The sequence below is a fragment of the Ambystoma mexicanum genome, chromosome 12 (genome assembly GCF_040938575.1).
Source record: "Ambystoma mexicanum isolate Mex_15411 chromosome 12, UKY_AmexF1_1, whole genome shotgun sequence".
Classification (NCBI taxonomy): Eukaryota; Metazoa; Chordata; class Amphibia; order Caudata; family Ambystomatidae; genus Ambystoma; species Ambystoma mexicanum.
The window spans coordinates 725,967,176-725,991,526 of NC_090936.1; positions in this window are offsets into that span (position 1 = coordinate 725,967,176).

A 24,351-nucleotide genomic window follows, 5' to 3' on the forward strand; every position below is an offset into this window, starting at 1 on the left:
GCAAGGTATTTCTTTGATGTGCCAGATCACTGACCAAGTCATGATGCCCACCCAACAGATCCCCAACTAACATTAGACCCCTGCTGCAGTATATCGTTGTCTACCACTAACAAATGTCACATACCAGAGATTCTTATGAACGCAGACCCTAACTTCAACCAGTGTTATTATGGTGGTCAAGACACTTAACCTAAAGCCTCTATAATCCAATGTAATTGATAGTATAGATATACGTGTGACTTTTATAGGGACATGATGAATTATTAAAACACTACGAACGATTATTATTTAGTGCATGGATTTTGAGAATATATTATGTTAGCTTAGATAGAGACCACCCTGCTTCACAGCGACCTGACCTTCACCCATTCGGAGCACAGATGCCTGACGTCCACCCTCCCGTCAACCAAGCAGCCAACCTGGAGGAAGAGATGCCACCCACACCTTGGGCACCATATGGACTGTCCAATCCGGGACCAACGTAGTATCTTATGTTAGTTGCGTCATTTGTCCTATAAAATGTATTGTAACATTAAATTTGGTCAGAGCGCTCTCAGAGGCAACAGAGATCTTGAATGCCATTTACTTATATAAACCTTGCCTTGAACTCTTGCAGCCTGCTCTCTTTGCCTCATTCCCTGTCAGGGGTGTGTCAGTTTTGTTCCTTTGCATGAGAAAGACGGGGAGGGCACACATATAGGCGTGCTTAATTTGTGGGGGTGGTTGCCAGTGCCCAACACCAGCACTCTTTTTTGGGCACCGGAACTCATGCGGGGCCAGCGCACGTTCAAATGCTTTGTTTGTTCTTCCACTTCGCTTTGCTTCGATTATAAATCATTGGGATTTGTCATTCTGATCTCGATCTCTCTCGTGCTTGCAGGTTGCAGGCCATGGCTGGCTGGGCCTGGGAGGGGCCAGCAATACCAATGAACAACAAACTGTTACAAACAACAGCCAATGAAAACTACCCTTCTGTTGTTACTATGCAGTATTTGATACATTCTGTATAGTAACACAGAATGTGCAGTTTTCATTGGCTGTTCTTCTGAGCCAGTGAAATTACATGGTGACGTGTTGTTGTTGCCACAGGAGGCAGCGCGGCGCCACCTTCATTTTACAAGTTACTGTGAAGTGAAGGTGTCGAGGCGCGGCGTTGTCGGTCATGACTTGTGAGAGAGAGAGCCTACCCTGCTGCACTGCGTGGTGCGGCCTAGTTGCTTCCTGGGGTTGCTTCCTGGGGCCCCCTCTGCCTGCTTTTTCATTTGTGCAGGTGCCAGTGCACGCACCCAGCCCCCCCACCCTGAGGCCCTGACAGACCAAAGCAGGTACGTCACTTGTTGTTGCGTGCGGTGCAGCCTGAGCCTGTCACAGTCAAGTGATCAGGCAAGGAAGGCCCAGGTCGGGGCCCGGGCGGCGGCACAGTCCCCTGGTGGTGTCCTGACTGGTGTCCTGACTGCCCAGGAGTCAGGACCCCACCAGGGGTCCGTCCGTGCCCAGGCTTCTGTCTTTGTGACCTGTGTGCAGTGTGCTGCTGACTGCAGTCAGTGCCAGGCCCAGGCCATTTTCTGTGACCAGAGGCTGCCGGCTGCCGCAGACTGAGTCGGATGACTCTGCCGCAGGCGGCCGGGCCCGTGGATTGTGCCCAAAAGTATGTCCCGGGAGGATAGCTCAGCGGCAACGTGAGCGCCTTGGAAACAAGACGACACAGAGCAACACAGGTTCGATCCTCGGGTCCGCGCTTAGAAACTTCTGGGTGTTTAAGTGTGTTATAAATACGCAACTAAGAGAAAAAAAAACAATTAAGAACTAAAAAAACAAACAATTCCTGTAACAGCGCCTCGATGCCCGCGGGCTGTTTGAGCGCTTTAAAAATGCAAAATAAATAAAATGTTTAATACTTTTTTCTTTGAAAACCTGACCTTCCATGGAAGGTAGGTTTTAAAAGAAATAACTGATTTTGAGTGGCGGCTGTGGCCCATCACTTTGAAAGTGATGGGCCCCAGCCGCCCAAATATACATTTGTTTTCTTTTAAAAACTTACCTTCCTTGGGGGCGCTGTGCCACACACCTATTTTTTCATCATCAGGCTCAGCATGGCCGTGGTGGCCCCATGGAAGGTAGCCTAAGTGATTGAGGCAAGGCAGGACAAATCCCAGGACCGGGCGGGGCAGGGGCGGCAGCGTGGTCCCACTAGTGTCTGTCACAAAAGGAATGAATTGTCGTTTGCAACTTTGGCCACTTTTTCATTGGTGCCAAGCCCAACTCGAGACAATTGTATGCCCCAGTCCGACCCTGAATAGCATTCATCTAAGTGAAACATGAACTGTGAATTTTTGCCTGGGTGTTTCCGTTCTTCCTTTTAATGTTATCGGCCTCATTAGTTCACAACCGAGCTTCAGCGAGGGGACCCGGAACGGTGCACGTATTGGGCCAAAACTGAAACGGCTGCACTTCGTGAGAAAAGCCCATGCAAAGACAAACTTCTGAAATGCCATTTCAGGCTTAAAGATACACACATGGAAACTAGACGGCGATAAACATGGTGCACGTGCCCACTAATCTGTCGTCATAAATAAAAGCACTAGTTGAGTATTCGTGTATAATTCTCAATCATCTTTTGCTGTCATTTGCTGTCTTTTGCTGTCATTTTTTTACATAATTGCGCATGTTTTCTATCCTGATATGTGGTTTATACACTGTGGCCCCTTAACCGGGTACAATACGATCTGAGCATGTGCTCCGAATGAGAGCACATGCAATCCTCAGATAGGAATCCTCAGATACGGAGGTGGGTGTCTGTTACACCCCGCAGTTTAGTGAAGTATGTCAAGAACATGTCAGTGGGAAGGAGATATCCGAATATGCATTCTCCTCTGGCTCCTGAATATTGTGTGACAAACATATTTAGTTTTTTAATATGTGTTAAGGTGGAAAGAGGCCCTAAATCAGAAGTAGCACAGGCCATTGATTTGCAGAAATTACATTTTCCAAGTTATACAACACCATGCTCATGCTTGAAGGAAGGGTGAAGGGGAATGCATTTATGAGATGTGATGACTGATAAGGGCTTGAGTGTAAATTGATTACACAAAATACCTGAAAGAGGTGAAGAATGGGCTCTTCCTGGAAGTAACTGATTAACAATACTTGGTGTACTTTAACAGACTGTCAGATGGGGCAGAGACAAATACAGTGCAACAGTGACTGAAAAAGAATGCTTTTTTATTTATTTGCATTTTTGAAGCGCTCACACAGCCCAGGGGCATCGAGGCGCAGTTACAGGAGGAGCATGTCTTAGTTGCATATTTACTACTAGCCTGTGCCAGCAGTTGCTGCAGCGCCAAACATGTTTCATGGAGCAGCAGCAGTGTGATGGGCTGGTGGTGGGCCGATCTAGGTAGGTTAGCACTGAACTGGTGCGGCCGGCATGCCCGCGCTGAGGGCAGCGCTGCACCCGCACTGCGGGCGGCGCCGCGCCCGGCATTATGGGGCCAATATGTTTTGGGCACTGGCACTTATTTTTTTACAAATTAAGCACTGCATATAGGTATGGCTATGGCTTTGTGTGCCATTTTCAATTGTGTGTTCATCTCAGACTGCCGGATAAACACAGCTTTAAGCACTCAAGATAAAACCAATTTTGCTTTTTATACTCATGTTAACACTATCCTCTCATTCCAGAGAGTTTTCTTTCAGCATCCACCCTCCGTTCCTTTTACATTCTAGCTTAGCCCTACATCCATTATATTCTAACCGCCAATATTATTAATTATACCCTTCTTGCAATGGTTTTGTGTAATTTTTAATCCCCTAACCGATTAATATTCCACATCAATTCTAGTAGGTCTGTTCTGCTGCTTTTAAATAACTTGACTTTGCTACAGCCGGGGAAGAGACATCAACCTTCATGTGCCTCAATCAATGCCCACTTAGTGGTTACAATTAGGACCCCTGTCTACCCCTTTCTGCGTACTTGGTAAAAAAGGTGACGGTCCATTGCCCCCTCTATCATTTCAGCCGGGCATGATCAATCTAGGCATGACAGCTGCCACTTTGGAAACTTGCTGAATAAATCCAATAGGATAACCCCAGTTGCAGAGACAGAATCTGGTATATTTCCATAGAGCTGTACAGAAACATAGAGAGAAGTGGAAGAAAATCCACATCCTGAAACTGTGCCCCCTGAACACAGGCTTTTCAGGGTTTTTAAAGGGTTATACACAATGAGCTTCACAGAGAAAAATAATAGGATACAGTTGTTTACTTCATCAATAATCTTCGGAACGGAACAGTCTGTGACTTTGAGTGACATGGACTGATAGCACTATACTATGGCTGAAATATTTCATTTTGCTCACCCATATGATTAAGTCTCTGCCTGTGGAGGATCATTCCATCATACATAAACACAGTCTTGTGACCTACACCCATATATGACCCCTGTTCCAGTTCTAGGCAAGAATACTTCACCCTCATCTGAGATATGTAGTTTGTCACTGGGCATGACTATGTTCTGGACTGAGACTTATATCAAAGCTGCACAGCCTTATAGACCGTGTGATTCATTTCAACCATGTACTTTCATACATGGCTCCACTGTGTCACATCTCTAAATATGGCTGTCATTCTGCTCTGCCACATACAGCTACTCAATCAGTGCTAATGATAAAAAAAACGTTATTTTCTTTGACGAAATAAATGCCCCAATGTGACTTATATGCCAGATGTGAGATATACCATCACATGTGTAGATGATCTTATGGAAAATGCAAACGGAAGTGCCCTAGTCATGCCATCATATGTATGGTATAGTCATCATAGTGAAGGTATATCCCGACATACTCAGGAGCTGTCATCATATGGCAATAATATCCCAAAATAAACTAAAATATCATATTTCTTGTGTCTGTGATCACCATACATAAGGCCTAGCAATACATGGGGTGTCTTGTAGCCATGTGTGACAAAATCTTACCCTGCACCGAGGCAGGCAAACACATCCCAACCTTGTTCTCATTCACCAGTGGATTGGATTTGGTGGTGTCGTTGGTATGCTTCTTGTGAGGCTAGGCCTGCTAAAAATATGCTTTGTACATTTTGATTGTGAACTTAACAATCATTGCTTTTTTCCTATTTCTATGAACACAAGCAGACGTTTACATGTTATTCAGCACAAAGTGTCCGATGTTTATACAGGATAAGGAATGATACTACATAGCTTTGGAAATGTTTAATTGTATTAACACTGCACACAAAAAGAATTGTTCATGTTATTTTGCACTTGTAAAATATGTTTGAGGTTTTTGCAGGATAAGCAAAGACATCATATGGGTTTGGAAATGTTTTTATTTTTTTTACTTTAATTTGTTTGTGATTCGTTAAAAGTACCAATTGTGATCATAGTCACGTTACAGTGGTCAAAGTGGAAGGTGTTAGCTATCAGGTAGGTGTCCCTGTAACCCGTAAAAAAAACAATAACATATGAGAGTTACAGGGCCATGTGACGATTTGCAAGGTCTTGCCACTTCTCCCCAGGGTGGAGCCCTTTCCTATGAGGCTAGGGAGGTGAGTCCACTGTCTATTAGTCCCCCTAGATGGGGTAGTATGTGGCAGGACCCCTAATGATGAAATATTATCCACCTTGGGGAAAGCCTCCCTAAGACCCTGTCACATAACTCTCGACCCTCATGGTCACCCTTTTCTCCCACCATTGATAGTGGAACCATGTGTTATTGTAAAGCCCTCACTGTGACAAATGTAAAATATACTGTAATGAAGAAGAACATGAGAAACATGTGGAATAATCGTATGCAATGCCAGCCAAGTACTTTGACAAGGTGGTTCATTGGAGGCATGAAGAGTGTGCAAATAATCTCATAATGTTGTCCCTGTTCCCCGAAGGGGAAACCCTTCCCATGAGGCCACAGAGGTGGGGCTACTACTTGATATTCCCCCTGGGGATGGTGCTAAGCGGGTGCATTTTAAGGGGAGGGATTCCCCATCTGGGAGAAAGGGAGGACATCAGGAGCCAATGCAGTACAACACACGTTCACCCACCTTTCTTTCCTCATCTTTGTTGCCTTCCCCTGATCTTATAGGTGACTCTAGGTTTCTCTGTTATAGCAGGGATATTACTACTGGGACGATAAAGAGTAGGGCTGACTCCACTGAGCTGTCCTCTCAAAGTACTTGGATGAGGAAGATCAGGACTAACTCAACTGAGTGAACCCCTCAGAGTACTTTGCCGAAGAAGATACACAGAGTCCTAACCAACATCATTCTAGTCATACCATCAAAGGTAGTGTAAAGATGGAAGAGGGACTAATGTTGTCAGTCCCTCCTCGAAGGCACCGTAGGCAGAGGTCCTTGCCCCTGAGACTCCAGCTGCTGACTGTGATCAAATGTGGAGAGTTCCAGTGTCCCTACCTGCTTTGCTGAAGAGGAATATGTCGAGAAGAAGCACAACTGAAGGTATGGGCACAAATGAGCGCTGCACGATGCAGGTGAACAGGTATGTGCTGTGTAGCTCCACAGGAGAGTGGCACAGCCACAGGAAGCAGCGCAAGAACACGAAACAGCTGAGAAGAGCTGCAGGAAGATGAACAGAGGCACGAGAAGGAGGCAAAGGACTGGGAGCCTCAAGAGAAGTCGCAGGGTCTACCCAGAACTCTGGAACACATAAGAAACCATTGTAAAGGGGTCAGGGACACACACATGAGAAATACAGCCCTTGGCAGGAGAGTACACCCGGTCTGTCCAGTGAACTGCCAGGAGAAGCCTTAGAAAGACCAGGGGAAGGAAGACATCCCCCAAACACACTCAACTCTGAAAGGAAGTCTAAGAAAGAACAGGGGAAGGGAGACATTCCCCAACAATATTGAATCACCAAGAGGAGCCTGAGAAAGGCAGTGGGAAGGGAGACATTCCCCCAACCACATTGACTTATCAAGAAAAGCCAGAGAAAGGCCCAGGGAAGGGTGACATCCCCAACCACAGCAGACTGTCAGGAGAAGCTGGAGAAAGGCCTGAAGAATGGAGATAATTCCCTTACTTTGCAAACCATTCTCTCCAGAAGAAGGGAGTCATTCTTCTTGTCCCTGAGGTGACAACTCTAATCTAGTTGCGTTATTAGTGTGAGGGTAGAAGTAGGATTTTGACACAGGATGATAGACCTTTTAGTTAGGGACATTCTGACATTTCCTTAGATTTATTTGAGGCAGGGAAACCCCTCTTAGAGTTAGGGTTAGATAGGTTTCTTTCATTTGTTTGGTACAAAATAAAAGTATTTTCCCAAATGCAAGACTCCCGTGTGTCATTCTTCTCCTTCCAGACCCTCACAAGTGCCAAATAGAGTTTCCAAATGGTGATGACGTTAGGCCAGTGCGGAGTCAACAGTATAAAGTAGAAAGCAAAAACAGACTAAGAAGATCTCACTGCAGAAGTTCGGAGTAACCGGCCGAGATCCAGAAAATTAAAACTTGGAACACTGCAGCTGAAGCAGTCTCATCTCTCCAGGAGGGTGACAAGAAGAACAGGATGTTGCTGGTGCATCTGTGAGCCAGCAGGGAACTGACCGACTTGTTGGTGGCATGAACACAGAAAGGCGTAACGTTGGGTGCAGAAATGGCACCTAGACCAACAACATGCTGCAGAGCTACACAGGAAGGAAGTAGGAGGAGCAGAGGCCCCTACGACCCTGTGAAAAACCAGAGCTGTGTCCCCAAGGTACTGCAGGTTTCAGGAATGGTGGGGATATCGGATAGAGTCCGGGTAGATGCTAAATCAAACAAAAGCAACAGGAGTTATCTCCTTCATCCCAGTGGCCAGCCCAATACCACTGCCAGAGCAGAGTGCATCAGGTTTTATATCCCTTGTCACAGTGGCCAGTCCAATACCACTGCTCAAGCAGAGAGCTTTGGGATTCATCTCCTTCATTGCAGTGGTCAGCTCAATACCACTGCCCTAGCAGAGTTCATTGGGAGCCCTCTCCCTCATCACAGTGGTTCATCCAATACCACTGGTCAAGCAGACTGTGTCAGGAGTCAACTCCCTCGTTTGCAACGGTCCATCCAATAAAGCTGCCCAAGCAGAGCAGAATGGGAGCCATCTCCCTCATCACACTGATTCACCAAATACCTCTGTTAAACCATAAGGCATCAGGAGTTGTCTCCCTCATCACTGTGGCCCAACACACATCACTGGGAAACCCACAAGCTTTGGGAAACAATCCCCCTCATTATGATATAGAAACCAGTTAAGAGACATACAAGACAGATACAGAGAACCCTGGAAAAGATATCCTTTATCAGAGTGTTAATACATGCAAGCCAAATAAAGCTATGAGGTTTTCTACTTCCTGGAAGGATTTAAAGATACTAATCAAGGTTTTTTGCAAGGGTGCTTAAAGAATATTGTGGAGAACTTTTATAAAAGGGCCCGCAGAAGGGAGTTATTCCCCTGGTCCCTTGAGATGGGACATTGAAGGAGTTACTTCTACTAGAAGAATGAAGCAGCCACAAGAAGGGAGTCATTTTCCTGGTGAAGGAAACATGAACTTCACTTTAGTTAAAGACTGACGTTTATAGTGTTAGGGTTAGATTAGTTGGTTTCTGATGGAGGAAGGAGAACATTTCATTCTGACAGACATTCTGACAGTTCACTAAAGTTTTCTTAGGCGAAGGGAGGGCAAGCCCCTTGGAAGTTGGAAGCGATAGGTTTCTTGAGTTACACAATAAAATATTATAGCTCACAAAATTACCCTTCCTTGTCAGTCTCCTTCTTCTACAACTTCACAGTCAATATGTGTTCTAATAATACAATAATGTATTTAATTGAATGAATCAAATGTGTTAAAAAAAAGAACTGCTATAGAATATGATACAATGGAAATACAGTGTACACCGTGGTGAATTAGAAGAAGGACACAACCACTCTGAGGTCATGTCTCTCATGGTTTTATTAAAGGAAAAAATGACAAGGCCTAACTTTCCCTAGCAGTATGAGTGGTCTCTACCTATGTTACTAACTAAGGTGCTTGTCAGTCATTCGTGAGAATACAAAGATATATGTCCGCTGTCCACATTAACCAAACTGCCCCTACCACTATGATAACTAACTTATCTCAGGAGAATGGCTACCTTCTCCTGAGGGTATTTCTGGTACCAGTGTAAGGATTCCTTATTAATAAATAATCTTCAAATAGTCTCTCATTATTTCTTGCGTCCATCTCTGTAACTCTTCAAGTGGGCTATTAGCGGACCTCTCCTCCCAGTATATAGTTTTAGTGAATCTTGTATAATATCAGAGCGCATCAGAGGTATGCTTTGAAGTATGATGTTCGGCTCTGAGGTGCCATCCCTCTGATGATCTATGGAGCGGCATGAGGAGTGAAAGATAAAGCAAGAAGCCACCTAAATTAAGGACTTAATTTTGCTGGCTGAGACTAGGGGACACAAAGACTATTATCACTATTATGGACTGGACTTGCAAAAGGTTTTAACCTTTGTTTCATCATTTTACTTAATTTAGGGAAAGTGAAACAAACACGACAAACCACGCCCACAGGGAGGGCTACATATTATTGTAGCTGCGCATAGTAGGACGCGTGTATCAGAAGTATGCTTCAAAGTACACTGTTCGGCTGTGAGGTGCAATCCCTATGAAGATCTATGGAATGGCGCGTGGAGCGAAAGATAAAGCAAGAAGCTGCCTAAATTAAGGACTCAATTTTTCTCGGTGAGACTATGTGGGGGAAACAAGGAATAGTATAATTATTATGGACTGGACTTGCACAAGGTTTTAACCTTTGTTTCATCATTTTACTTACTTTAGAGAAAGTAAAACAAACACGATAAACCATTCATGCCCACAGGGCCAGCTACTTAACATTGTTGCTGCGCGCATCAGTGCACACGCATCAGAAGTACGCTGTTTGGCTGTTCGGCTGGGCATTGGGTGAGGTTGTCCGTCTCGACAAACAATTGATGTGTTTGATTATATTGTAAGAGCACAGTTTGTACCTACTAAACATTCTAACTACTTGGGCAGGGCGTCCAACCGTTATACTGTTTGTCTTAAGTGGGGCCTCTATTAGAGGAGCTCTCTACTGTTGGTAAAAACAGTAAGTCGGAAATGAAGAAAAAAACTATGAGCAGCCTAGAAGAAATCTTGGTGGCCCCTCTGGTTTTTAACAACAGGAGGAACACACTACCAAGAGCGTTAGCTATGCCCCTCCCACTATCTCCAGAAGAAGAATCCGAGTTGGAGGAAAGAGGTGGTAAGGAGGTGGCAGTCAATCCAAATGAAGACTGGTACCAGAATCCTTAAAGGACATGGAAGGGGGGGGGTGGCACCAGAAGGAAGGGTGCCGGTTCACTCGCAATCACTGTATGAAGAGGAGGTTGAGCGAAACGTTGGGGGGCATGAAGAAGGGCAACAACAGGATGAAGGGGTCATCCCACCTATTTTCTCAAGGGGGAAAATCACACTTCTGGTTGTGACAGAACATTTGATAGAGTTGGGTCTGGGAGAGGTAAATGTTGGGAAGTCAACATAACTAAGAAATGGGAACCAAGATCTGAAAATTATACTGCACACACTCTTGGAAACATGGGTAAAGAACAAACTAAGCTCACACACGTCTAATTAAAAGAGATCATTAGTAGTCTCTTGGTAAGAGACTAGAGTACAAACTCAAGTGGGGTCGGAATAGATGTGAAGAAGTCAAAATAAACAGGGACATAATCAGCTGTGGAAATACAGGATGGGAGTAGGGGTGTGGAGGGGGCAGGGATTTTGGTCCCCTCAGATACACAAGGAGAGGTGATGCAAAAGATGGAAGGGGAGGAGCCACTTAGAATAGTGACTTACAAAAATTCAAAAAAGGAGAAAAAGACTGTTTAAGGCATCGGAACTTAAAATGTCAAAAGCTACCACACGTAAATTCCTTTGTAATATTGCCACGGATGTTGGTTATGAGCAGGAACTAATTGAGGAAGATGAACGTTTTAAGTAATGTACATGAAAAGGACCGGAAGTATGGGGAGGAAAGCAATGGATATGAGAAAGACCATGCAAAATATGGGAGGGTTGTTCCACCGTACCCTGTAAAAGTAAATCATAGGCAAAATGAATATATAAATGCTGATGAGAGACTTATAGAGTTTTTAAAAACAAAACGAAAAAAGAGAGAAGAAGATCTTGATATGAATCAAATGAAATCTCTGGTAACTAAACAAATATATGATACATTTAATCATGCATACACCCCCACCTAAGTTGCCTAGGCCTCATCATATTAGCCAACAAGTGTGTCATGAAAGTATTTGGGAGTTGGAGAAAAAAGGTAACTCTTCAGTGTCGGTATTAGAAGGGAGAAGACTATCACGGAATATTCAAACATAGGAAGGGTGAAATTGAAAAAAAAGGATATTCTAACAGGAGGAGAATAGGAGGTAGTTGCTGTGGACCTGGTGATGGGGTGGGGTAAGGAGTGGGTGGGAGTGGGCCTCGAAAGAAGTGTCCAGCCCTATCCATAAATATATCCTAATCTGAAGTGAGAAGTTTGGTGAGAAATATTTTGGAAGAGAAATAGAACAAGAAAGTAGTTGAACACTCTCATCAATCTCCTCCATTCTAATACTACGATGCAAGTGAAATTGAACATGAGTGGGCTACTCTCTGATATAATTAACATCAAACATGGCCTTAAACAACGCTGCATATTAGCCTCAACTCTATTCAATCTATTCATACTTGATCTAGGAGTGGAATTCATGAACGTGGTCAATGATGCTCCCAAACTTGACAACCAAGTCATTGCCTGGCTACTGTATGCTGATTATCTGGTGCTCCTCTCTCAAACACTGAGTGGGCTCCAGATGCTACTGAATCAACTTGACAACTACGCAACAAAAAATAACTTAATGATCAACCTGGAGAAAATGCAAATATTAGAACTGGGAAAATTGAAAAGTCACTCAAAGAGATTTATTTGGCGCTTCCAAAACCAAGCCCTCACAGTGGTCAATGATTACAAATATCTTGGAGTAACGTTTAGTAACTCCCAAGCGGATACCCCACATAAAACCAACATATCATCAAAATTGTCTACCTGGTATCTCAAGTCAAGATTTTGCAGTCAAAATATGACAAATGTTCATGCTCTCACATTGTGACCCTTTTTCAACAAAAGGTAATCCCTATTATTACTCATGGGGCTGAAGCCTGGCTACCCCAAAAGCAAATTTACTGGGACAGAATCTCGGTTTTAGGAAAAGGTCTTAAAATTACCCAACTCCACCCCAATTGCCTTATTGCGATTTGAATTGGGCATTCGATTGATACATATTCAAGTAACATGGAAGAAATGCTGCTTTTTCACAAATGTCTTTTGGGTCTAGATGCCAATAACATCTTAACTGTGCTGGCTAATTACCTTCTGCTATCTCCCCATATGTTCCCATTGAAATGGAGAAATAGTGTCTATTCTGTATTGCAAGAGGCTAACATCTCAATAGATTCATTACTAAGAAATCCAACCAAATGTAACAATAAATTATACCAACTGGACCGGCATCACACATAGCAAAAATGTCTATCATTAGTGGATTTCAATAGATCACTCTTTGGCCATAAAAAATTCCGGTAGTTAACTGATTATCTTATAAAATGTCCATCACATTCTCTAAGAACACAAATTCTAAGATTTTGCATGGCCTACAAATGAAATTTTATCAAGAAGGGGCCTAGTTCATCGTGACATCTCCCACTGTCGGTTTTGTAAGGATAATGAAAAGAAAGAGACCGTCCGGCATCTCATAATTGAGTGTGCTGCTTTACTGGCACAAAGAAACACCCTCTTTTCTAAGATGACACAAACAAGCTATCTTTCTCGATCTAATGATGAAATATGGCATGAAATATTTGCAACTGGCAAAATCTCACTTAGAATAGCCACTATGCAATTTTTTAAATCAATATTATCTCCAGAAAAAGTGACATGATCATCAAGGAAAGCGTAAAGTAAGATGTATTTGTAATATGCTGAAACTTGAAATTACGAATTACTTTGCTTGTTTAATTACAAATGGTAGCTAAATAACCCATGTTTTTGATCATGCATTGAATTGAGATTTTATTTTATATTGTCATTCTGTTGCACTATGTGGTTTCTTATTATGTTTTTATGCATAAATTGTTTTGAAAGGTTATTCTAATTTAACCATCCAAAATACATTTTTTTTTAAAAAGTAGTTGAACAAAAGGACATTGTTAAAATAAATTCAGGAGGTAGACACCCAGAAAAGAGAGGGAAGGTTCTATTTCAGGAGACTACACCTGGTCAGTATGGAGTAAGCAAGTTAAATTCTAGTCAGCAAAATCACTATAGAAGCGGCAAGGAAAATATGAGAGGGAAAGTAGCACAATTATGAGAACCTAAACATCCAGAGACCCCCAGTTTAATTCTGAATTATTTATTTGATGAAGGGTGTCCAGGCTCATTGCATAGGATGGGAATATTTGCACTCTTTGATGAGACCCCTGCATTACGCCTGATAACATTTGCAGACATCCAACTAGTTGATTTTATCCACCCTCAACGCTATGATTTTGTGAGGCTTATCATACAATCCCTGTTGGACCGAAACATCATATTGAAAGAAACACTAAGTTTGCAGAAATATTTAAAAATGATATGTACATTTAGGAGGAGACAGGATGGAGCAGAAATGTGGAAAATGGGGGACGGTGAGAGAGAAGGAAGAGGTATTGCGCCAAGGAGCACCTACTGGCGAGGGTTCGAATTGGCAATGTTTGATGCTAACATTGAAAGAGTCGATTACTCTAAGTCAGCCACTTTAGAAAGAAATGCACTCTCAATTTCCTCGCCTGGAACACCAGGGGGTATAGTCATCTTATAACAATGTAAAAGTATGTGAGGAGATAAAAGAATACAACATAATATTTTTCCAAGAAACCTGGGTTATCGACAATTTGATCTTGGATGGATTTGAGATTACCGATATGTGTGCTCAGCAAGAGTTGAAGGGAAGGCCAAATGGAGGTATTGCAGTGGCAATCAAAAAGGGGTGAGAATTATAGAAAATTCAGGAATGAAGAATTATGGATAATATTCTGGCGATTGGGGTAGAGGTAGATGGAGATAATGCAACAGCTCATAAACTATTAATTGATGTATACTGGACCTCTGATCGTAACTTGGAAATGGCAATTGCGAAGTTGAATCAAAGAATTGAAGAATGGAACCTCATCCATCCGGGGGCGGGGGGACTTAATACTCGCAGGGGATCTAAACTCAAATAGTAATGCAGAAAGGACAGATATTTTGAATTATCTTATGGAGGATCAGGGACAGGTGCTGAAACAGAAAAAAATAATTTAAGGGGAAATGTGGCTAAACTTTGCAGAAATCTGGGGCTTAATACTCTTGCATAATGATTCTCCCATGTGGGCGGCAAGGGGTTTAACATCTGAAATAGATTATGTATTTCTTCACTAATCTGTTTCACAAGGTACTGTGTTAAGAGGTTAATTTCACAGAATGTAGTGATCATGCACAACTGAGCGTACAGTTGAAATGGACCTTTCAGAAGGGAGTACAAGATGTACATTTGAGTAAGCTGGTAGTTAATAATAGTGGGAACAGATTGAGATGGACTTCGAAGAATAGGAGTCAATTTAACCCCACAGTGATGACAGAGTTTAACTCAACCCCTATTGAAGAAAAAAACAACTAAGTACTCTGTTTGGGGTATTCCTGTATACATGGCATAGATGGATTTTACATAGTGTGAGTGTATCACGGGACCAGAAAAGGAGGGTACAAACAAAAGAAAGGCATGTTTCAATCTTGAGGTGAAAGAAAGGAACACCAAATTGCACAGAGACATTAGAGCCATTCAGAAGTACAGGGGAAATGGTGATGGTAACAGAGAAAAGATTTGCTTATTGATACAAGGGTACAAGAACTGGCTGAAGTTTGAACGTGCAAAATTACACCAAATAGATGGGGAAAGAATGCAAGAAAGTCTGAAAGGGAAGATCTTGAGAGCTTTTTGGGAGCTAGTGAACAAAATGGTGGAAAACCATTAACAACTATTGGTAACTAATCCTATCTTGGAGGAGGTATGGTTGCAGTACTTTGAGGATATCCATGAGCTATACTCTCCTGAAATTAAGGAAAACATGAATTCCTCTTACAGTTGGCAAATAGATACCTCAGTAGGTAATATAGCAACTAAGTTCATGAGAACCAATCCATCAAGAGCAGTTGGGCCGAGTAATCAAACTAATACCATTCTGAAACAAAACATCAGATTGTGGGTGACAATTCTCCACATTCAATTTGAGAATATAATTGAATTGCAAGAAATACCAGAAACAAGCCTCACATGGTGCCAATGTTTAAGAAAGGATCTAGATTGTTATTAATTAATGGCAGATCTATCTCATGAATGTATGTGGACTTCTAAATCTATTATGTTGGATCATACAGAAGAATGGAGTATGGAGAACCACATCCTTGATTACAGACAAATGGAGTTTCATAGGAATATGGGCACAGACTGTGGGGGATTACTGTTGAGCTGTTTACAGAGACGGGCCTGGTCATCAACAAATTCTGCTGTATTCATTGCGTCAATGGACCTTAGTAAGGCTTTTGTCACTGTAAATAAAAACGTATTGTGGAGGAAGTTGGATCAGTTTGGGTCCAAAGCGGTTACTGAGCATATAAATGTATCTTCACCGAGACTCCAAAATGAAAATAAGATTAAACTAGGAGACTCTGTTATCCAGGGTATGCAATACCAGATGAGGGATACGGCAGGCATGTATCCTGGGTCCCGCATTGTATAATTTATAAGTGGCAGATGTAGGTAAGGCACTGGATAAGAAATTGTTGGTTGTCCCAAAAATTGGTGCATTCAAAATAAATTGGGCGACCTATGCAGATGATTTTATTTTGGTGGATTCTACAGCCATAGGTCTGCAAAGACTGATCTCTGCTTTTGGGGAATACATTGAGTCCATAGATCTGAAAATAAACTCCTCAAAAAAAGTCATAATGAGAGTTGCCAAAGGGCAAGATAAAAAATCATTAAAGTTTCGATGGCACTGGGAGAATAGTGTACTGGCTATAAAAGACAACATGACATTTTTGGGTTATCCAACTGTGGCAAGATACAAAATAATCTTCTTAAATATTACATAAAATCAAAGATATTGGGAATGACAATACAAATGCAGCATACAGATAGGAAATACAGGAAATTCTCGCTTATGCCATGTAGGGAATATTACAGATGTACAGTACTAGCTTGCATCTGTTATGGGTTAGAATTCTTGCCAAGAGGGCTAGAGTCTGAATTCAAGGTAATTGAAAGTACAATATGGAGGTCCGTTCTTTATTACTTGCCTAAATGTTTTCCAATGCAAGTAATAAGATAGAAGCTAGGTCTGCAGTCAATTGCCAGTATTGTAGCATGGAGAAAATTGGCATTACTAAGAAAATGTGAATTCTCTCCTGATTGGACCTTCTACAAATTATTGGGCATGAATGATACGTTAGGTTTCATGAAAGATCTTCGCGAGGATTGTGATAGAATTTTGGGGAATCTGGGTGTCTTGATAAATATCCTAAGAACAAACCCTGACTAAGGTTCAAATGATCATAAAAGCATGGACTGGGAAAGATATAGGTTTGAGATATTGGATTTTAGTATCTATTCTCAAGTCGTATCACCACAAAAAATCCCTGACTCTATGGAGAATTATTTAATGAGGTATCCTAGTAGAAAGATGCAGAATGCCATCATGAGGTTCAGATGTAACGTTACGACAAGAAACCAGATCAACTTTAGCCGTAATCCTTTAGAATGACAAAGGGCAGTTGCAGACACGGTACAAATGGGTCAGATATGGCATTGTTGTTTCACACCTAATAGTGCTGTACCCAGCTATACTAAGTATGCGGATAAAGTACTTTATATTATTCGTAAATCTGGAATGTTCCAGGGGTATCAGTTCTGGTTAACCTTACTACATGGAGACTCAATGTATTTAAAGTTGAGAGTGTTATCCTTCCTAAAAAAGTGTTTGCCATATATATCAAACTCCGAAAATATTAAGATGCATTATTCATTTGTATGGCATGATCTTGTGTTAAAAGGGCGGTTCTTGTGAAAACAACGTTAAATAATGTCGTTTGTGAGAAGATTAGAGTTATTTTCGGAAGTTAAGACTTTTACTTGCTTTAAGATAACTAAAGGAAACAATGGAAAAAGATTGAAAACTGTGGTAATTATATGTAGAATGTTGTAGAAGATTGAAAGAGAATAATAGATTAAGGATTACCAAGGAAATGAGTAGAGATTTTGGGTTACTATTGCCCTCATTACGACCCTGGCGCTAAGTGAAAAACGATGGCGGTACATTTTTACCGCCATCGTTTTCCGCTAGGTCCGATCATGACCCGTGACCGTTAACTACGATGCCATTAGCGGCATCGTAGTTAACGCTGCCGCTAACTGCACCAAGAACGTGCGCATGCGCCCTCCCACACCGTAATTACCGGCATGGCGCAAAGGTACGCGAATGCCGACCCAAGCGGACATGCACCTAACGCCATCACCCAGCCCGTTAAGTACCTTACCTCCATGGTGCTAATTACGCCATCGCGAACCAACCGTAAAGGGCCTTGTGCAGTGAATCCAGCTGCCACAGGTGCACAGAATCAGCACAGGCGGAGGCAATACAGACTCAGGAAGTAGAAAAAGAGCACACCCAACCCCTTCCCAGACCCAGTCACACTCCACAATGATACCAATAGGACTAGCAATGTTGAGGCTGGAGGACCTGATAGCAATGCAAGTGCTACAACTTCAACTACAACAACAACAACAACAACAGGCTGCACAGAGGAGACACAGGAGGAGAAGGAGGGCAAGGCAGGGCCAGCAAGCCCCACCAGCATAACCAGTTGCACCACGCCGGCCGCCCACAATCCCACGCATCAGAGCCAGTCCATTCAACCTCACCGCTGAGCAGATCCACACTCTGTACCGACTGGACCGGGACACCATCACCACCATTGTGGACATGATACACAACAACATCGTCAGCATGATTGAAACACCCACCGCCACCCCCCCCCTACTGAAGGTAGTGTCCGTGCTCCACTTCCTGGCCACAGGCACCTACCAGCACACAGTGGGGCACTTGCATGGCATATCACAACCATTATTCTCACGTACACTGATCCAAGTGCTCGATGCCCTCCTCAAGCACACAGACGACCACATCTCATTGCCACGGTCTGCCCAGGAGATTGCTAACACCAAAGTGGGTTTCCATGCACTAGCTGGCATACCTGGTTGCATTGGCGCCATCGACTGCACCCATGTGGAATTGGTGGTCCCACATGCCATGGAGGTAGGGTACCGCAACCGTACACTATTTCACTCAATCAACGTGCAAATGGTCTCTGACTCCAACAGGATCTTCACACATTGTTGTGCCCGATTCCCCGGATCAACCCATGATTCAATGGTCCTGAGGAACTCCACAATACAACGCTACATGGAGCTACATGCAGGCCCAAGATCCTGGCTACTCGGTGAGTCTAATGTCATAAGCATGGAAATGTGAAGTGGGTAGGTGATCGACGTACCAATGCATACTTCACCTGGCAGAAAGGGGGGGGGGGGATGATGCATACTTCACCTGGCAGAAAGGGGGGGGTGATGCATACTTCACCTGGCAGAAAGGGGGGGGATGATGCATACTTCACATGGCAGAAAGGGGGGGGGATGATGCATACTTCACCTGGCAGAAAGGGGGGGGGATGATGCATACTTTACCTGGCAGAAAGGGGGGGATGATGCATACTTCACCTGGCAGAAAGGGGGGGGAATGATGCATACTTCACCTGGCTGCGACTAGCAGTAGCCAGATCATACCCTGAGGCAGCACTTACGTCATCTGACAACTGTATACATGATGCCTGACCTAAGCAGCCCTAACATGGGAATGAAGGTGTCTCCCAACCATGACACAACCATCTGCAAGTGCATTGTACAAAATGTGACCACATTGACTCCAACGAAAAGCACCTACATGCACGTCACCCAACACCATCAACTGAAAGGCCTGTCCCCCATAACTGCGCACAAAGGAGGCACATGACGGACAGGAACATCAATACACCACAACACAGACAGCAAGGCCCACAAACTGTCCCTATTGACATCAGTATTGTTCACTGGGGTCATAATGAGGCAGACAGCAATGTTGCAATCATGTGAGCGTTGACCTCACAGGACACGTGCCAGGTCACCTAAAGAAACGGCCTGAACGGACACAGTGGATGGGCACACACAAGGCACTTGTCCCCCCTGCATTGTGTCTTGGCATGCAAAACTGTACATGAGAGCCATGAACATATACCGGTTGCATAATGTGAATCCATTAGCGCAACTAAAAGTGGTGCAAAGTAACAGTTGAATGCAAGGCATGGTGGCACGTCATGTACAGAAATCAATCTCATCCCTGACAAATACATTGTTGCCCACTTACAGGTGATGCAGGCTATCCCCTGAAGAGGTGGCTCCTTACACCAGTCCAGAACCCTTAGAACCAGCATGAGGAGGACTTCAACCGTGCCCATGCACGTACCCGTGTGGTGATTGAGCAGGCATTCGGCCTACTGAAGGCACATTTCTGCTGCCTCAGCAGGTCTGGCGGGGCACTCCTGTACCGCCATGAGAAGGTTGCGAAGATCGTCATGGCATGTGTCATGCTACACAATATGTACGTCAGACGAAATGTGCTCCTGCCCCCTGACGCAGAACTGCAACCACCTGACAATGAGGATTATGAGGGTGGGGATAGGGCAGCACCTCAAGGAGGCAGCGATGCACAGGAGGGGCGTGAAATGCGTCAGAATCTCATTGACCAATGCTTCTAGCACACACAGCCTTTGCGTGTAACATGGAGATGGCACTTGGGGCACTGTGTGTGTCTGGGACATGCACACTGTGGACTGTACAACAATAAAGCACACATACGCAATGAGCAATGTCCACACATTTGATTTGTCCTAAACGAAAAAGTGTATTATGATTGTGAAAAGGTATGACACACCCCCTCCCCCCTGAACACCCCAACATACCCACTCCCCCCTCCCCCTGAACACCCCAACACACCCACTCCCCCCTCCCCGTTGAACACCCCAACACACCCACTCCCCCCTGCCCCCTCCCCCCTGAACACCCCAACACACCCACTCCCCCCTGGAATCCCTACTAAGGTGTGAGTGAGTCTGTGCAGCAGTGTGTGATGCAGTAATTCTCCACTGTCCAGCCACTAATGACAGTCCCCTCCCCTGGCCCCCGGGGCACCCCTGCCCGTGCTGCGCAGGTTCCTCCCTGATCGTCGGATGGGGCTGCTCTGTGCCGAGCTGGTTGACGAGGAGGTTCCTGCATGCACATTTGGACGCATGTCCCGAATGGTCTGCACCAGTTCTGAGATTACCTGCCGCACAGCGGCGAGTTCTGTGCAGATGTTTTTTGTGGAGGACTCAATGGCAGCCGTGACTCTGTCTGCACATCTCTCCATTGCATCCTGTGCCCCCCCACACTCTGCAATGTGCTCATTGAGGAGCGAGGATAGTTGCTGCTGCCGGGTGACGATCTCATCCAGGGTCTGTTCATTCCTCTGGCTCATGACTGATGGCATTGGCATACCCATTGGGCTGCTCACCTCCGGCAGCGGGGATGGGGTGGCTGGCCAATCCTCGTCCTCTAACTGCCCCTGTGTGTCATCCGCATGCAGGCTGCTTAGGGATATGGAGGGGGAATGTAGGTGGGCAGTGGGGCTTGCATCCTCAATCTCCTCAATGATTCCAGCTTCACTATCGGAGGAGGCTGCAATGGCAGCAATTTCGCCAAGAGTGCTGCTTGCAGCAAAGCCTGTCCATTCGGTGGGCACGATTTGTGTAATGTGCGCTGCTGCTGCTGATTCTGTGGTGACAGTTGTGGTGGCTGTCAGTGCCCTGTCCTCTTTCCCTGGCAGGGATTGTGGCTGCTGTGGTGTTTTCATCGGGATGGCAGAGGTGGAGGCTTGCGGTCTTGGCACAGTTGTCCTGGCCCTCTTGGTGGCTGTGGAGGCAGTGGTGTCCTCATCCTGAGGGTCTTAATCTGAGCCTGTGGTGGAGCAAAGGAGGGATAGTGTTATTGATGGGTCAGCGGACATTGGGCCTCCATTGTGACGAATGGCATCTTATCAGTTAGTACATGCAGCACATTTGAGGCAGGGGCATACAGGTTGTCTGCCTTTTGTGTGGAAGTAGCATGGAGGTATGTGGGTGCCGGCAGTTAGGGTGTGCATGCTGCATGTGTACAGGGTGGGGATCGGATGTGTCTGTGGGCAGTCTCCTGCTGCTGTGTTGCATTTGCACTATGGGGCAACATTATACTTCCCATGATTGTACTTTGGTGAATTTTGCATGGCTTTATTTTTTGCCACCTACCTGCATCTCCTGATGTCGGGGCTCCTCTCTCCATCCCTCCTACTCCTTCTATGCTCTCCATTCCAATAGTGGAGGCACAGATTTCCTCCCATGCTTGCAATTTGATGGGTGATTCAGATCCTCCCCCGGTTGCCGTGGCCAGGTTCCTATTCGCCGAGAGGATGCTCCTGACGTGGAGCCTCAGGTCGTCCCACCGCTTTCTACACTGCTGTGCGTTGCGGGGTACGGTTCCCACCGCACTGACACGCTCTGTCACCAGGGCCCATATGGCCTTCTTCTTGGCAATTGCCGGCTTGGTCATTTGCGTGTAGAAGACCACCGCAGCATTGTCCTGGAGGGTCTCCGCAAGCATGGTGAGTTCCTCACGAGAGAAGCTGTCCTGGCGCTGCCGAACACAGGCTTTTTTGACAGTTTTTGGCATTTTCAAGTTGGTAAATGGGTGGGTAATGGGTTATGACAGGTCTCAGGGTCGGATGTGGAGTGGTTGGGGAGGATGGCAATGGATTGTGTTTTTAAAGATGGCCGCCGTGCTCTTTCCAGATCCGCCGCGATGACGCGACTTCCGGTTCCGCTTATTTACGGTCACCGCTAATTACGGTGACCGCTAATTGCAGTGACCGCTATGATGGGTGGCGGAAGTGCACCTCGCGCGGCGTACGATACTGGTAGGGGCCGTTTTGGGGTCATTTACGGCATTGCGTACTTTACATTACCGCCATGGCGTAATGCTTGTGCGCGATGGGTCGGAATGTGCCGCACTTTACGACATGGGGCCAGGGCGTAAACATAAATTACGCCATGGCGGTAATGTTCGATACTTACCGCCTGGGTCGTAATAAGGGCCTATGTGTTTATAGATGTAGGCAAGGCACTGGATAAGAAATTGTTGGTTCCCTCAAAAATTGGCGCATTAAAAATGATTTGGGCGGCCTACACAGATGATTTTATTTTGGTGGATTCTACAGCCATTGGTCTGCAAAGACTAATCTCTGCTTAGGTGGTTAGGTGGTTCTCCCCGTATTGTTATTATATACACTGTATCAGTATTTTAAAAAATTGCATTGTGAAAACTAGGCCTTTTTCTCCCCTTTCAGGATTCTCAAACTTAGGTGTGTCTTCTCACTATTGCTCAACTTGCTTGCCTTTCTCATCCTCTCTGTCTACTCTAGTGTCCCTCGCTAGTGTCTCCCCCTCTCCTTTCACCCCCTCCTCTCCAACCTACTCTATTGTGCTCTCTGTCTCTCCTATCTTTTCTAACTGGTTCTCTATTGACTCTCCTGCTCTGCTCACTAAATCTGGTAGGAAGAAGTTTAAAATGGACATCCTGGTCTCCAGCCAAGGCCTCCCTATCACTGACACCTATACCAGTACCTCCTCCAAGGAAACTCTCACTGACATCCTCTTTGTCGTGCCTTCACCTGATTTATAGACCCTTCATAAGTTCTCTGTTCTCTCTCATTTCTCCTCTTCTCCCATTAATTGTGGCACCCGTTGGGATGCCCTCCTGGCCTCCTTACATTCCTCTAAGGTCATCATTAATGTCTACTCTAATGGGACCATCTTGGTCCAAGGCCCTCAGGCCAACCTTCACCTCTTTGATAGACGCTTCCCGCGCATCATCAACTTCCTTTCTTCTCTGGCTGTCCCCTCTCCCCTTTCCTTGGCTACTGTTGGGTATTTTGTGGATATTTGTGGCTTTGCGGTATTTTCTTACCGCCAAAATACCTTTAGCAATAATCACTCTCTGTATTCATATTGGGTCACACATGACAATAATACATTGCATTATTTCAGAATTCAGACCTATTTAGATGATATGCGCGGTAGCTTGCGTGGTTGGTTGGTATAGTGGTGGGTTTATTTGTGGCCCCAATATCCAACATCCCTTGTTTTTTATCTAGATTGTTCTTGATCACTAGAGAGACCTCAGGCCTACATTTTAGGGATACCACATTTTCATTGTTAGTGTTGTGTGCCACCATGGGCTATTGTGGTATTTTTGTGGTAATTTCCACTACCTTATGTACGGTAGGGAACTATGTCCAGAGAGTCTCTCTTCCCGTTGACTCATGTACCTCCAACAGGCTATGCTACAAACAGTCACTCACAACTATCCATACTGAATAGAATCATGCACACATCTGCTTTAAAATGACAATTGCACTATTTAAAAATCTACCCACGTTTAAACCTTTCCCCATGCAAAATGAAAGAGGGAAATAATACACACTGGCTATCTGTTTTCAAATATTTTTGTATTATAGCAATTTCTTTTAAACACAGTTTAATTTTTTTTATATAAATAAATGAAATGGTACAACATTATTTGTGATAAAATGAACAGAGAGCTGCGAGAATATATTCAATTGGTAACATTAAATATGCTGATAAGAGACTGAGACTCCCTTTAATACACTGACTGAACAGTTTCGCACACTTTCGCACAGCTCCCACACGCCGCTATAATTACCTTATCTGTTCAGCATGAGTTTTCTCCGTCTATTCTCTTTCTGAATTTGGCTCCCTTGAAAATCAACCCCAGTGAGAACAAGCGTCTGCCGTTCTCAAACCGGGGTTATTGCCTGGAACTCTCAGCTTTTGCAGCAGGAATGCCCCAGCCAGTAAAGAGATCCTTCTCCCAGCTCTGCCAGATGCCGCCTGCCTTCCCCCTCTTCTCAAGCTTCTCCAGCCAAGTTCTAATCACAGCCTCTAGCATGATACTTGCTATGACGCTGCTCCAATCAGAATCAATCATGGCATCTCCTCCCTCACTACACAATGGCTCACTTCTACAGTGGCAA